The sequence below is a fragment of the Austrofundulus limnaeus genome, unplaced genomic scaffold (assembly GCF_001266775.1).
Source record: "Austrofundulus limnaeus strain Quisiro unplaced genomic scaffold, Austrofundulus_limnaeus-1.0 Scaffold37, whole genome shotgun sequence".
Taxonomy (NCBI): Eukaryota; Metazoa; Chordata; class Actinopteri; order Cyprinodontiformes; family Rivulidae; genus Austrofundulus; species Austrofundulus limnaeus.
The window spans coordinates 2,729,199-2,740,711 of NW_013952439.1; the positions used below are offsets into that span (position 1 = coordinate 2,729,199).

General features: G+C 35.7%; 1 protein-coding gene across 1 annotated transcript in view; it reads left to right on the forward strand.

Annotated features, from left to right (window-relative positions):
• Positions 1-6,213: 6,213 nt before the first annotated feature.
• The window catches only part of LOC106516455 (roundabout homolog 1), a gene marked incomplete at its 3' end in the record, with an annotated part of 8,825 nt that continues 3,525 nt past the window's right edge, over positions 6,214-11,513 (forward strand). Inside the window, 1 exon segment of the mRNA XM_014006832.1 lies at positions 6,214-6,329.

An 11,513-nucleotide genomic window follows, 5' to 3' on the forward strand; every position in this document is an offset into this window, starting at 1 on the left:
GGACAACAGAGCTGCTTCATGGAAGAAGAACCTCAGCTTAGCCTGTTAGCTTTAGCATTAGCCCCGACGCTATATCACCATATATATGTATTAGCTCAGCGCTACACATTCTCCTCTCATCACTGAGGTCCTCCATCCACATGACAGAGAGGGGAACGCAAAAATGACTCAGTCTACAACTGAAAATATGGATGGAGGACCTCAGTTTGTTTGTCGCACTAGCACCAAGCTAATACATATAAAGCAATATAGGCCTATATATATATAAACTGAGAGACACATTCTACATTTTATTCAGTGTAATATTTCAAAACTACATACGATATACTGATAAAATAATAGCTAAGCTGGGGTTATTTGTCTCACTGCAATACAATAACAAGAATCAAGAAAAAGTTTGACCTGTATTTACTGTTTTCTTGTTTTCAGTGATAAGTTCATTTTTTATTATTTAAGTTATTTAATTTGGTTATGTGATGGGAAATAGAAAAATTGTTTCATTTCTCAGTGTAAAGATTGTATTGTGCCGAATATGTGAGAAACTTATTGCAGCTTGAATTCATTTGGCCACCAGGTGATGCTGTGGTGAGGTGTTCTAAAATGCTCCATAAGATTAAACCTTTTTGAGGAACAACTGCTCCAAATGATTCAGTCATTCCAACCTTCTGTTTCTGCTTTTACAGACCAGTGATGCAACAAAGAGGAGAACAGGACTGAACTGAGTACTGAAAATCTTGTTTAAAAACCACTGGTAAAACATAAATAAGAAGAGCAATAATTCACTATAAAGGTCTGAGCCAGATTTAAAATGCAGGTTGATGGACTTGTTGAGTTGTCATCYTGAATTAGAGAGGAGAGGGAAAACCAGACCCACATTGAAGATCAAAAATATACCAAAATACAGCATAATATTATTATAGCAATATTATTATATTATATATTAACAAAATTAGCTTGGAGGCATTACATAAAGAAGTAAGTGACCTGTCACATAAGCTTGTTTACAATGATTTCTGACAAGAATAATATTAAAAAACATGTCTATGCAAACGACAAAAGCCAAACAACACAACTGCTTTAAACTTTCAATTTTGTACTACAAGATTTTTATTTAGGATGCATTTGTGGGCCACAAATGGATGATGCATCAAATTTGGACCACCTTCGGCACATCGCTGTGACATAATCAGCCTTCAAATTTGTCCTTCAAAGGATGCAGCTGTTGAGTTTGGACACAGCATTTTTCTCTAATGTGAGATCCCTTACAGAGCGATCTACAACAGGTAAGACATTATTTGTAACTTTTCTGCAGTTCCCATTTGAAAGACCTGATTTATCTTTTTTGTGTGTGAAGAGTTAGATTAATACAAAATGTGATTCCATGTAATTGAATATTTATTAGAAAAAACATGAAAACATAGCGTCAGGATTGTGAAATGGTTCCTAAGTGCACTTGTAAAGCCAGATGAAGGCAGTTAATCCAATCACAGAAATTTGATTTCATTTTTATGTTTAAACAGAAATGTATCAAGCTCTGATACATTGTGATGGATTGGATGGATTCATAATGAATGAAGTAATCCCATATTTGGGTTGTGGTATGTGTGCACAGCTTTTATTTTGTCACTGAATAGCCAGTGTGTTTGATGTCTCAGGTGACATTTTCCATACATTTTTCTTCTTTTATTTTTAAACATGTACAATAAATTGCCTATTTGCCCTTATGGATCTTGAGACACATCTATGATTGTACTAAAATCAACCTTTCAATCTTTTCCTTCACCACAGTGAAGGTTGTGAAAGTTCACACATTTTTCACATCACAGGTTTGACTTGTCATGACCACCACAGAGAAATGATTGATCTTAACAAGACAGGGCAGCTTCTGTATTCATAGGTTTTTCATTCAAGGGGAGGTAAATCCTGAAACCATACATTAAACATTATATGCATTCCCCTTTAACTCCCACTCGACTCCAAGCTTAGTGGGAGGATTTCTCTCCTTTGAGGGAAAATCTTTACATCTCTTTTCTATGATGGTTGTGTTTGTGTGTGTGTTGGAAAGGGCACCTGCATTTCAAAAAAGAAAAGAAAAGAAAAAGGTATTTCCCACATTATGCTTTCCCTCACTGTCTCCATTGCTACTTTATCCTTTAATACCTAAAGCTCTGCCCTTGACTTTAGCCTGTTCACTCATTTCTTTTTCTTTCTTTCTTTCTTTCTTTCTTTCTTTCTTTCTTTCTTTCTTTCTTTCTTTCTTTCTTTCTTTCTTTCTTTCTTTCTTTCTTTCTTNTTCTTTCTTTCTTTCTTTCTTTCTTTCTTTCTTTCTTTCTTTCTTTCTTTCTTTCTTTCTTTCTTTCTTTCTTTTGTTTACGTCCATTTAGAGTCCTGCCCTCAGAGAGGTTCTGTCTGCGCGTGGACCACTTTTGCAGATGAGGACCCAAAGTGATTTCCATGTAAATGGTGTCAGAATGTCATTTTCAAGTGAAGCTGCAGAGAAAATGAATTCTGGAAGACGTGAGAGATTACCAAGGGGCGGTGACACCTGGATTGCATTCTCACAGATTCGCCGCGCAGCTCTCGTATGATGGTTTCGTTCATAAAAATAGCTTTGTTTGGCTCCTGGACCATGTGGATGCTTAAGTGTCAGTCAGGAACAAGGCTAAAGTATTACCATATGAATGACTTCTAACATAAAAACAAGTAATTTCAGGTGTTTAGCAAATTAGAGTTATTTTTGATTTGAAGCTTTTCATGTACTGTATGTGGGTGTAATTTTTCTCCAGAAATTTGTTTTCTTAGCAGCAATCTGTTAATTCAAAGTGCTAATAACATTTGAGGGCACAGAGTGAAAGATACACACTTTTTATTTAAAAATCATAAAAGCCCTGAGCTGAAGTTATTACAGACATGACAGATATTAAGACAGWGGCCAATAATGAAACAAAACAAAATGTAATTAAGTTTATTCAAGCTAACATGAAACATTTTTTTAACTTTAATTAGAATAAAAATAGAACAAACACATCATTAAAAAAAGCATAAACCCACTTAGGATGTTTCACATTTTACAGTTTTTATTTCTATTCAGTTGGATGTAGAGTGGCATGTAGATGTTATTTTATTTATTCATAATTTTCATTATTTTATTATTCGGCTGTAGTTTTACTAAACTTCAGGAGAGCCAGGTTTTCATTTATTAATTTTTTAAAGCTTAGTAAAGCTAATATGATACAATCTGCTTACAATTATTTCCACCTGTTTAATAAAATAAGTAAATGGAATCCCTCTTGTTCTTGTCTTTTTTAAATGAAAAAAAAAGACAACTTTGCCATTTATTTACTACAAGTAAATTGGGTTTAAAGCAAAAGAAGAAGGGCTGTCTTATACAAAAAGGTATTTTTCTTATAATGTGGAAAAGTTGACTTGTCAGCGATGTAGCCAAAAACAATGACATGCAGGCTTCCATGGGTCTAAATTTGGTTGAAAAGTGAAAAGACCTCATATTTAATAGGAAAAAGACAAATATAAAATATATTTATTGGTGTCAAAATTAGGCTGAAATGTGAAAAGATACACTTCAATGTAATTGTCTGTGAGGATCTGTGTTTGCAATCTTTTCTGTGATTTGTTTATTGTTGATATTTTCCAGTGTTTCTGTATTCCCCATTTTGTGTGTGTGTGTGTGTGTGTGTGTGTGTGTGTGTGTGTGTGTGTGTGTGTGTGTGTATACCTACCTCTTGTTTCTGCTCTGATCCCTCCCACTCTCACCTCTCCCTCACAAGTGTTGGTGGTTTACATTCTGAGTCTCTGGCCATGTCTCGGGCTGCATCCTCATGAGCATGTAGCCCAGCTGGGCCACAGCCTTCCCAGTTTGGGTAGGCTGCATGAAACTGCTGTGAAATGAGACGGTCTAACCTTCACTTGACGCAAGTTTGTGACTGCACTCTGTACAGTTACCATATAGTGATAGGTTTTGTGTCAGATTTAAAATGTGTCGGGACATGTATTATTTATGCTTCTTGTCACTGTAAGAATAACTTCACAATTAAGATGTTACAAAAAAAACATTAATAACTTGGGTTTAGCTCCAGTATCAGTACTTGTAGTTGCATTTTATTTAACATCTTATTGCACAGTGAAGTACATCATCTAATTTGCAAAACTTACATTTAAAAACTAATTATTTGGCTCATGATGAATTGCCAAACTACACCAACTTGATAAAAAAAATTCCTCCCTCTTCGTTTCTCTGGTTAATTTGATGGCAGTGCATTGAATCCTGGGATATATTTGGTCGGGAAAGATACTCGGATGCATCCTTGGTTTTTGAGATTTTGTGGGTGTCACTTCAATATTTGCCTGAGGCACCAAATTGGCCAAGAATGTTCTACATCCTGTAAACTTACAAGTCTGGTAACAGTGAAATTCATCCATAACAACTCTTAACAGCTCAGCATTATGACTGTTTTTGGGTACTTTTAACCCATATACAGTAAATGTAAAAAAACAAAACATAAATAGAATGATCTTGTTCAAAATTTGATTGTACCTCGAGGCAGTGTTGCCCTCCACCTGAGCAATAGGCCTTCTTGTGGCTGATTTTAGTATTGCACAAACTTTGAAATAATAGTTGTTTATACACACAAAGGAGAATAACTCACCCGCCTGAAATAAAATCAGATAAAGTTTGGGTGTGTATTTATTCTCACAGTTTGTCATAAATGCAGCATGTAATTTTGTGGCTATGCCATGGTGTGGCATTTGTTAATATGTTGATACACTATGGTGACAAAGAACAAAAGCATCTGCAAGCAGCTAAGCGTTGAACTGCATCCAGTGCATTTTTCTGATTAACGGTTGTCACCGCCTCTGTCTTTTTTCTGTCTCACCTCAGTCTCCAACCACAAGTGGTTCAGTCGTTCTAATCAGCGAAGCAGCATTCTTGCCAGAGGAGACAACGTTTTCCTCTTGAGATGATTATCTTCCCAATGTCACACTCACAAGTCGGCTCCTGTCAGCATGATCGATGGCCATGATATTGACTTGAGGTTAATTCAAAAACCGGACTGCTGAGTTAGATGAAGAATCTCGATAAGAGCACTCACGATAAGGGTGCAGCTGAAAAGAAAATATTGTCTTTGTGTCACACACTGTAGTGTTCCTCTTCAGGTTCTCACCATCTATTTGGTAATACTGTCAGGAGGACCAAATTAATAAGCCTCTTTAACCTGTTCTTGACTTACAATAAATCTTCTCATTTATGATTCTAAATGCTTGGGACAGAAGATGAGCATGACTAAACATTTAGTTTAGCTTAATCTACTGAGCTAATAATTCACTAAACTGAGCAAATAGCTGCTGAGCAATGTCTTGGATCAATTCTCTGTATGTTACACATCATTACCAAGAAGATGATGCGTTCATCAATCACTGTGAAAGCTGTTTTCAATTAACAATAACAGAATCAATTATTGGGAAAACTATCAATGTGACACAAATCCACACAAATTATTCAAAAGGTAAGAAAGAAACAGAAAAAAAGATTTGTTCCAAAGCCACCAAGTGTGCACAAAGAGCCTGCACAGGATGGAGGATGTTGAAAACATAAATGGATAAAAAAACATTTCAGTTTAATTTCAGAGTGCAGGAGAGAGGCTTTTTGCTGCAGGTAAACATGGCCCCGGTGGAATACTTTTCTGATTGTGAACCGTGGTAAAAAGATGTTTCCACACTGCAGTTTTCTGTGCTTTGCTGCAGCTGGAGCTGGTTCATGGAAAAAATAAATAAATAAAATAAAAAGCTTAAATTATAACAGATATTGAATTGCAGCAAACTTTTATTTCAAGCTTCAAGACAACACTGTTATTGAACAGAAAATAAAACTTCTTAAGCTTTTGTAATGAGCTGTAATAATAAAATAACCAAATATATGTATTTTTAACTGGTGGAATTTACTTTTTATCCTGACACTGAGWGTGAAGTGTCAGTGTTTGAGAGTGGAGCCTTAGGACCCTGAGGATATTGGACCCTGCTTGCTGCAGAGGAAGGTTTGTGATTTGTATGCTCCCCATCTGATGCCTCCTCCTGGATCACAGATGGATTATTTAGGCTCTTCCTCCATCATAGTCTCTCTCTTTTGACCCCCCCCCCATCCACCTCCCCCCTGTTACCGCCCTTTTCTTTTTTATTTTCTCTCTCTCTTTGCTACAGGTCTATCTTTCTCTGCTCCCTTCTCTTTCTGTTGTCATTGTTACATGCTTTGAAGAAAAAAAAGACACCGTAGCAGACTTTTGGATATTTCAGAGAAACTGGAACACCTGGAGAGGGTAAGTTGTGAACTTATTCTCATTCATATTGTGAGATGATGTTTGCAATTTCACTTAAAGGACTTGAAAATGCGGCGGAATGACTTAAAACACTTTAAATAGAGCAGAAGCCCTCCACTTGCTGGCGTTGCAAGTTATTGTACACTGTCGTAAGATCAGAATACTTGATTAGATTTTATTTCTTACTTTTGAAGAAAACATTTTTTTCAGGATTACAAAGTTTTTTTTAATTCATTTTGCATAATAAATTATAAATTAGAGATTTTCAAATCAATTTGCTAACAGCCTCAGCTCAGCAAAGAGTTTTTGTTCAGTGCAAATGCAGGGCAATATATTCCTTTTAAAAACTGAAAATTCAACATCATAAAATATTTTGTTTCACAATACTGAGGTTGCAGTATTGCACAGTACTGTACAATGAAAAAAAAAAAAACAGTAGCTACCAGATAACTGATGCCAACAATGTGATTTTATTTTAATCAAACAATTATTATTGAGAAATTATTTAAAACAAAGAGCAAATTCAGCTATGTCAGTGTTTGCTACAAATGCCTACCAAGCAAACTATTGGTCTGGTTTTAAAATATGAATAAAAAAGAAAAAGCTAATATGYGTTTGTCAGACAGTTTCCCTTTTATATCACTTCAGCTTTTCTATATAGGTATAATAAGGTGATATAAGTTTTTCCTAAAAAAAAGAATAATTTTCCCTTGATACCACCCAGATTTTTATCATATCTGCTGCAATAGCAAAACATAATAATATAATAGTGCTTTTATTTTGAAGTGCTGCACATATCATGTACTGTACAGTAAGTTGTCGAAGTTCTTGGTCTGGACATATTAGGGTCATCTATGCTCCAGGGCTACAGGTCTCTGTCCTTTGTGGCTGTGATTCATATGACCATCTTTCATTTCCTGGTATAGTTTATCTCCCGCAGTCAGCTGACTATGCTACATGTTACATGAAGCTCTACAGTGCTGACATTTCCTTTTACACTTTTAATATCCTCTGTCTTGCTCTGATAGCTCTCTTAATGCATTATAGTGCCACTGATGAAAGSCCCTGTTTGTCTCTTCATCCATTTGSCCCAAACGACACGACCATACGTCAGTGGTAACTGCCATGTGTTGATAAGAACTCCTCAGAGCCCCTTGTTCTCCTCACAAGACTGCAGTACAAGTATGTGATGCCTATCTTTACCTGGTTGACAGTGATATATGCAGGTTGGTTGTGTGTTTTTGTGTTCATCAATGTTCGGTGCCTGTCTGTCTTGATGGCATGCGTCTATTCTTTCACACGCCTCCCACTGTGGGCTTGATTTAAACTCCAAAAATTGTCAGTGAATCATGCTTCCTGGCTGTGGCCCCCTGCTAACTCTTAGCGCCCCAGTGCCTGCCGAACTATAGTCCAGCTCATAAATAATCAGAGCCTTGCACAGAGATGCGCCCGGAGTCAGATGAGTTTGGCCCAAATATAATCATGAATAAAAACACAACACTTGCTGTTCTATTCTGTACAAAACTGCATGCCTGATGCATACAATACATAAGGTGTATTAATATTGAACTCCTGCCTATAAATATTTCCTTAATTAAAAYCARARGTTGAGGTTACATCTTCACATTTCAGAGTTTTAGACTAAACAATGAAGTGTAGATATTTTAGTTAAACCTTAAAAGTAATATGCARAACCTGGCATGGTATCTTGTGTACTTATGCATGATCTGTTAGTGCTTGAAGTATGCACTGTAAATGATATGATTTGTAAAGTTCACTGAGGTATGGCCACTGTTGAATGGTTAGTTGTGGCAGTCTTCTTGATTCCTGTTGACTCAAAAAGTTAATCAGTGGTAGATTGCAAGGATACGTTCTGAGAGTTTTGTTGAAATCCATTGTTTTTAACAAGATATTTTAGTAACAGACAAAAAGGGTTGGCTGCAGCAGTTGACAAGGCGTTGCCTTTTGTGTTGTGCTAAAATACGGAACTGGAAATGATGCTCATTTTATGGTTTATAGTTATGTTGAGTGGGGATGGATAAAGAACCCATTGCTCTCCCCAAAAAGAGCTTTAATCAAACCTTTACGTCCCTTGGATGAAGGAAACAAGGTTAGAAACAGTGTTCTAAGCTTCTCAGGATCGGTTGAAATGTGTTTATTTCGGAACGTAATCAGTTCTAGATGTACATAAATTGGTTCATTTCTAAAAGTTTCATTAGAATGGTAAATAGGGTGTACTTATAGCACTTTTCTAGCCAACCAGGACACTCAAATTGCTTCACACAACAATCTGTACCCTCATCCACACACCACTCTACCAAATKTCTCTACATAAATCAGTCTATGGAGAATAGTCAGTGCTTTAGATCACATTCATACAATGATGGGAAACCCACATCAAAGGCAATGGGGGTTCAGTGTCTTGCCCAAGGACACTTAGWATCGAACCACCAGCTCTTGCACTAGAAGACGACTCCCCTAACCACTCAGCCACAGATGCTCGTGTTCATAAGATTTTTTTTGCTAACAGACAAGCAGAGGTGATAGTAGTTAATGTCAAAGTTTCATTAAAATCTTTTGAATGATTCAGGTGATATTACGCTTACGATATGAACAAATACACACAGAAACAAGTAAAAACATTATCGCTCCACTATTCTCTTCAGCAATGGGTGATAGCAATTGCAAAAAAGTGGTACTGCGTGTAAGCTGACGTGGCGACAGTATCTCTGCTGATTTGCAGCATATTGCACATGTCATGTCTGTGGGATTAAATTTAGGCAATGATGGGAGTGTGTTAAGTGGGGGGAGGTTGTTGGAAGCTGGTTGTCTTCACGGTCCAGTGCTCTCTCTTCAGTATGTGATCCGTCTGCTGTGTCTTATTGACGGTGTGTTAGATGGTTAGCTGCGATTATTCCCCGGCAGACAGAGCAGCCAAGAGGACATCTGCATCTTATTTGAACAGCACTCCTCTTCCTGTTTGCTTCAGAAAGATTGAGCAGATTATTTTACCTTCATGATTTATATTTTTATTATTTTGTGAGGTCAGCAGTGTGTGTCAACCCAAATCTGTTATTTGTTTACAGATATTGGCTGGTAAAACTTGATGTGGTAGTAACAAAGGGTTGATGGGTGCTAACACATCTTACACTTTCATGAGGTCACTCATAATATTTATTGTGCAAGTTTTGACAAGATGGCTACAGAGGTGTATATTAGCAAAGCACATTTACTTCATTACAGTTTTTGGGTCATTATTTTAAGGATTTGTAATTTTACCAAATTTTTTTAAACATGTGACTTTTACTTCTACTTTCTTACATTCAAAACATTTACATGACACTTTTACTTATTTACTTTAAAATTTAATGCCTTTTGAAATGCTACAATTTTAAATATGACATGTACTCACCATGAAAATAGTTGTTTATTCACTCTAAAAAAACTAAGTCCTGAGTTTACTTAACAAATATATATCAAATGGTTCCACTAAACCGAGTTGAGTAAACTGCTTTACATTTGCTCAACTCGGTTTAGTGGAACCTGTTAACACAGCTGTGGAATTCATTTTTATCAAAGTCATTTTCTGTCAATGTAATTTTACTTGCACACAGTTACTTTTTTCAAGTACTTTATACACCTCTGGTAGTCGGCCTTTTATTTCTAGGAAGTCAATGACAAGACAGGTCAAAGTTCACCAAACACATTATTATCTCGACCTTCTTTGAACTTGTTTTGATTCGTGTCACATTGAGTGTCACCCTTTTTGTTCTTTGTTTTCATGTTTTACTGTAGATCTTTTTTTGTAATTTAATAACCATTTTGTTACAGGAGACTTTAACATAATACGCATTTCTGCCTGCTTTCTGATTGACTAATATCAAATGTTTATTTATTTATTTATTGCACTCAGTTCTTTCATTCTGCTTACTCGTCTTCAAATGACTAAACAAAACTAAATCCAATATTCTGATTGCCCACATTTAAATATTCATTGTTGTTCAGAAAATGCAATCTTCCTGTCTCAGTGTGTCAGTAATGTTCCTATAAAAGCAGATGAAACAGAAGGAAGTCATAATGAATGTTGTGTTATTGTGGAATATATTGTTTCCAGCTCAAAGCTTTGGAAACATCAGCATATTTACTAGATTTACTGTATGACTCTCAACAAAATAAAAGATTAYACATTGTGGATCCAAATAAGCAAAGCTCAGGCAGACTTACAGGATTCAAGAAATTACTCTACACCAAATGAAAAACGTAAAATATGGAAAGTCTTTCAGCTGTGGAGAAATGTTACTGAGAACAGAAAGACAAATGGCGCTCGCAGATTAAACAGACTTTTTCAGCTTTATGTTAGTGTTCAAGTAGGACCGRTGTATTTTTCAGGACCTATTATTTAACTACAATGACCTTAATCAGAACAACATTGTTCTGAATATAAGCCTGAGGGTTTTTCATACTGAAGGTGAATTCAGTTGTTTTCCACAAGTATAAACATTTGCAAATTACTACGCAATGACAAAGTGTTACWATTCATCTGAAAACCATTTGTTTGTGCAAATAATTTAGATTAACGGTAAAAGAAAATCACAGCTGAAGTGTTTTTTACCCTCTGTTTTCAGCAAGTTGTGAATATTTAAGAATAAATTTCATTGAAGTCTTTTTTTTAACAATTCTTTAGGCAGTTTTGAAAACAAAACGTCCTTCACACAATGAGCACAATCACTCATCCAGTTAGCCGAACACCCCAGATCTTTTGCAGAATGAAAGARGTTTGTATTTAAATTAAACACTAATTCACAAAATCTGTGTTTTGTTGTTATCTCAAACAGACATTGTTCACACAGATTTCTTTTTTCCCTTTTGTTAACTGTCCACACACTCCTGTGCTCATACTTTTACTTTCTTCCTGATGAGTATAATATGTAGACATTTACAAAAATAAATCCACCTAGCAGCACTGCACAAGACCAGTGCCACAAACTGATAAACATTTTTTATTTTTCAAGTCTTTTATTGTATTTTTAGCTTTACCAAATATTGTTAAATATAAGTAAAATCATTACAGTCCTTTTTTTTGTTTGTTTGTTTAAAGTGGTTCACTACCAGACCATCACAGATGTGTGCTACGGTTAGATAATTTGGCCTTTTTTAAAGTGAAATTGTGAAAAGTGAATTTAT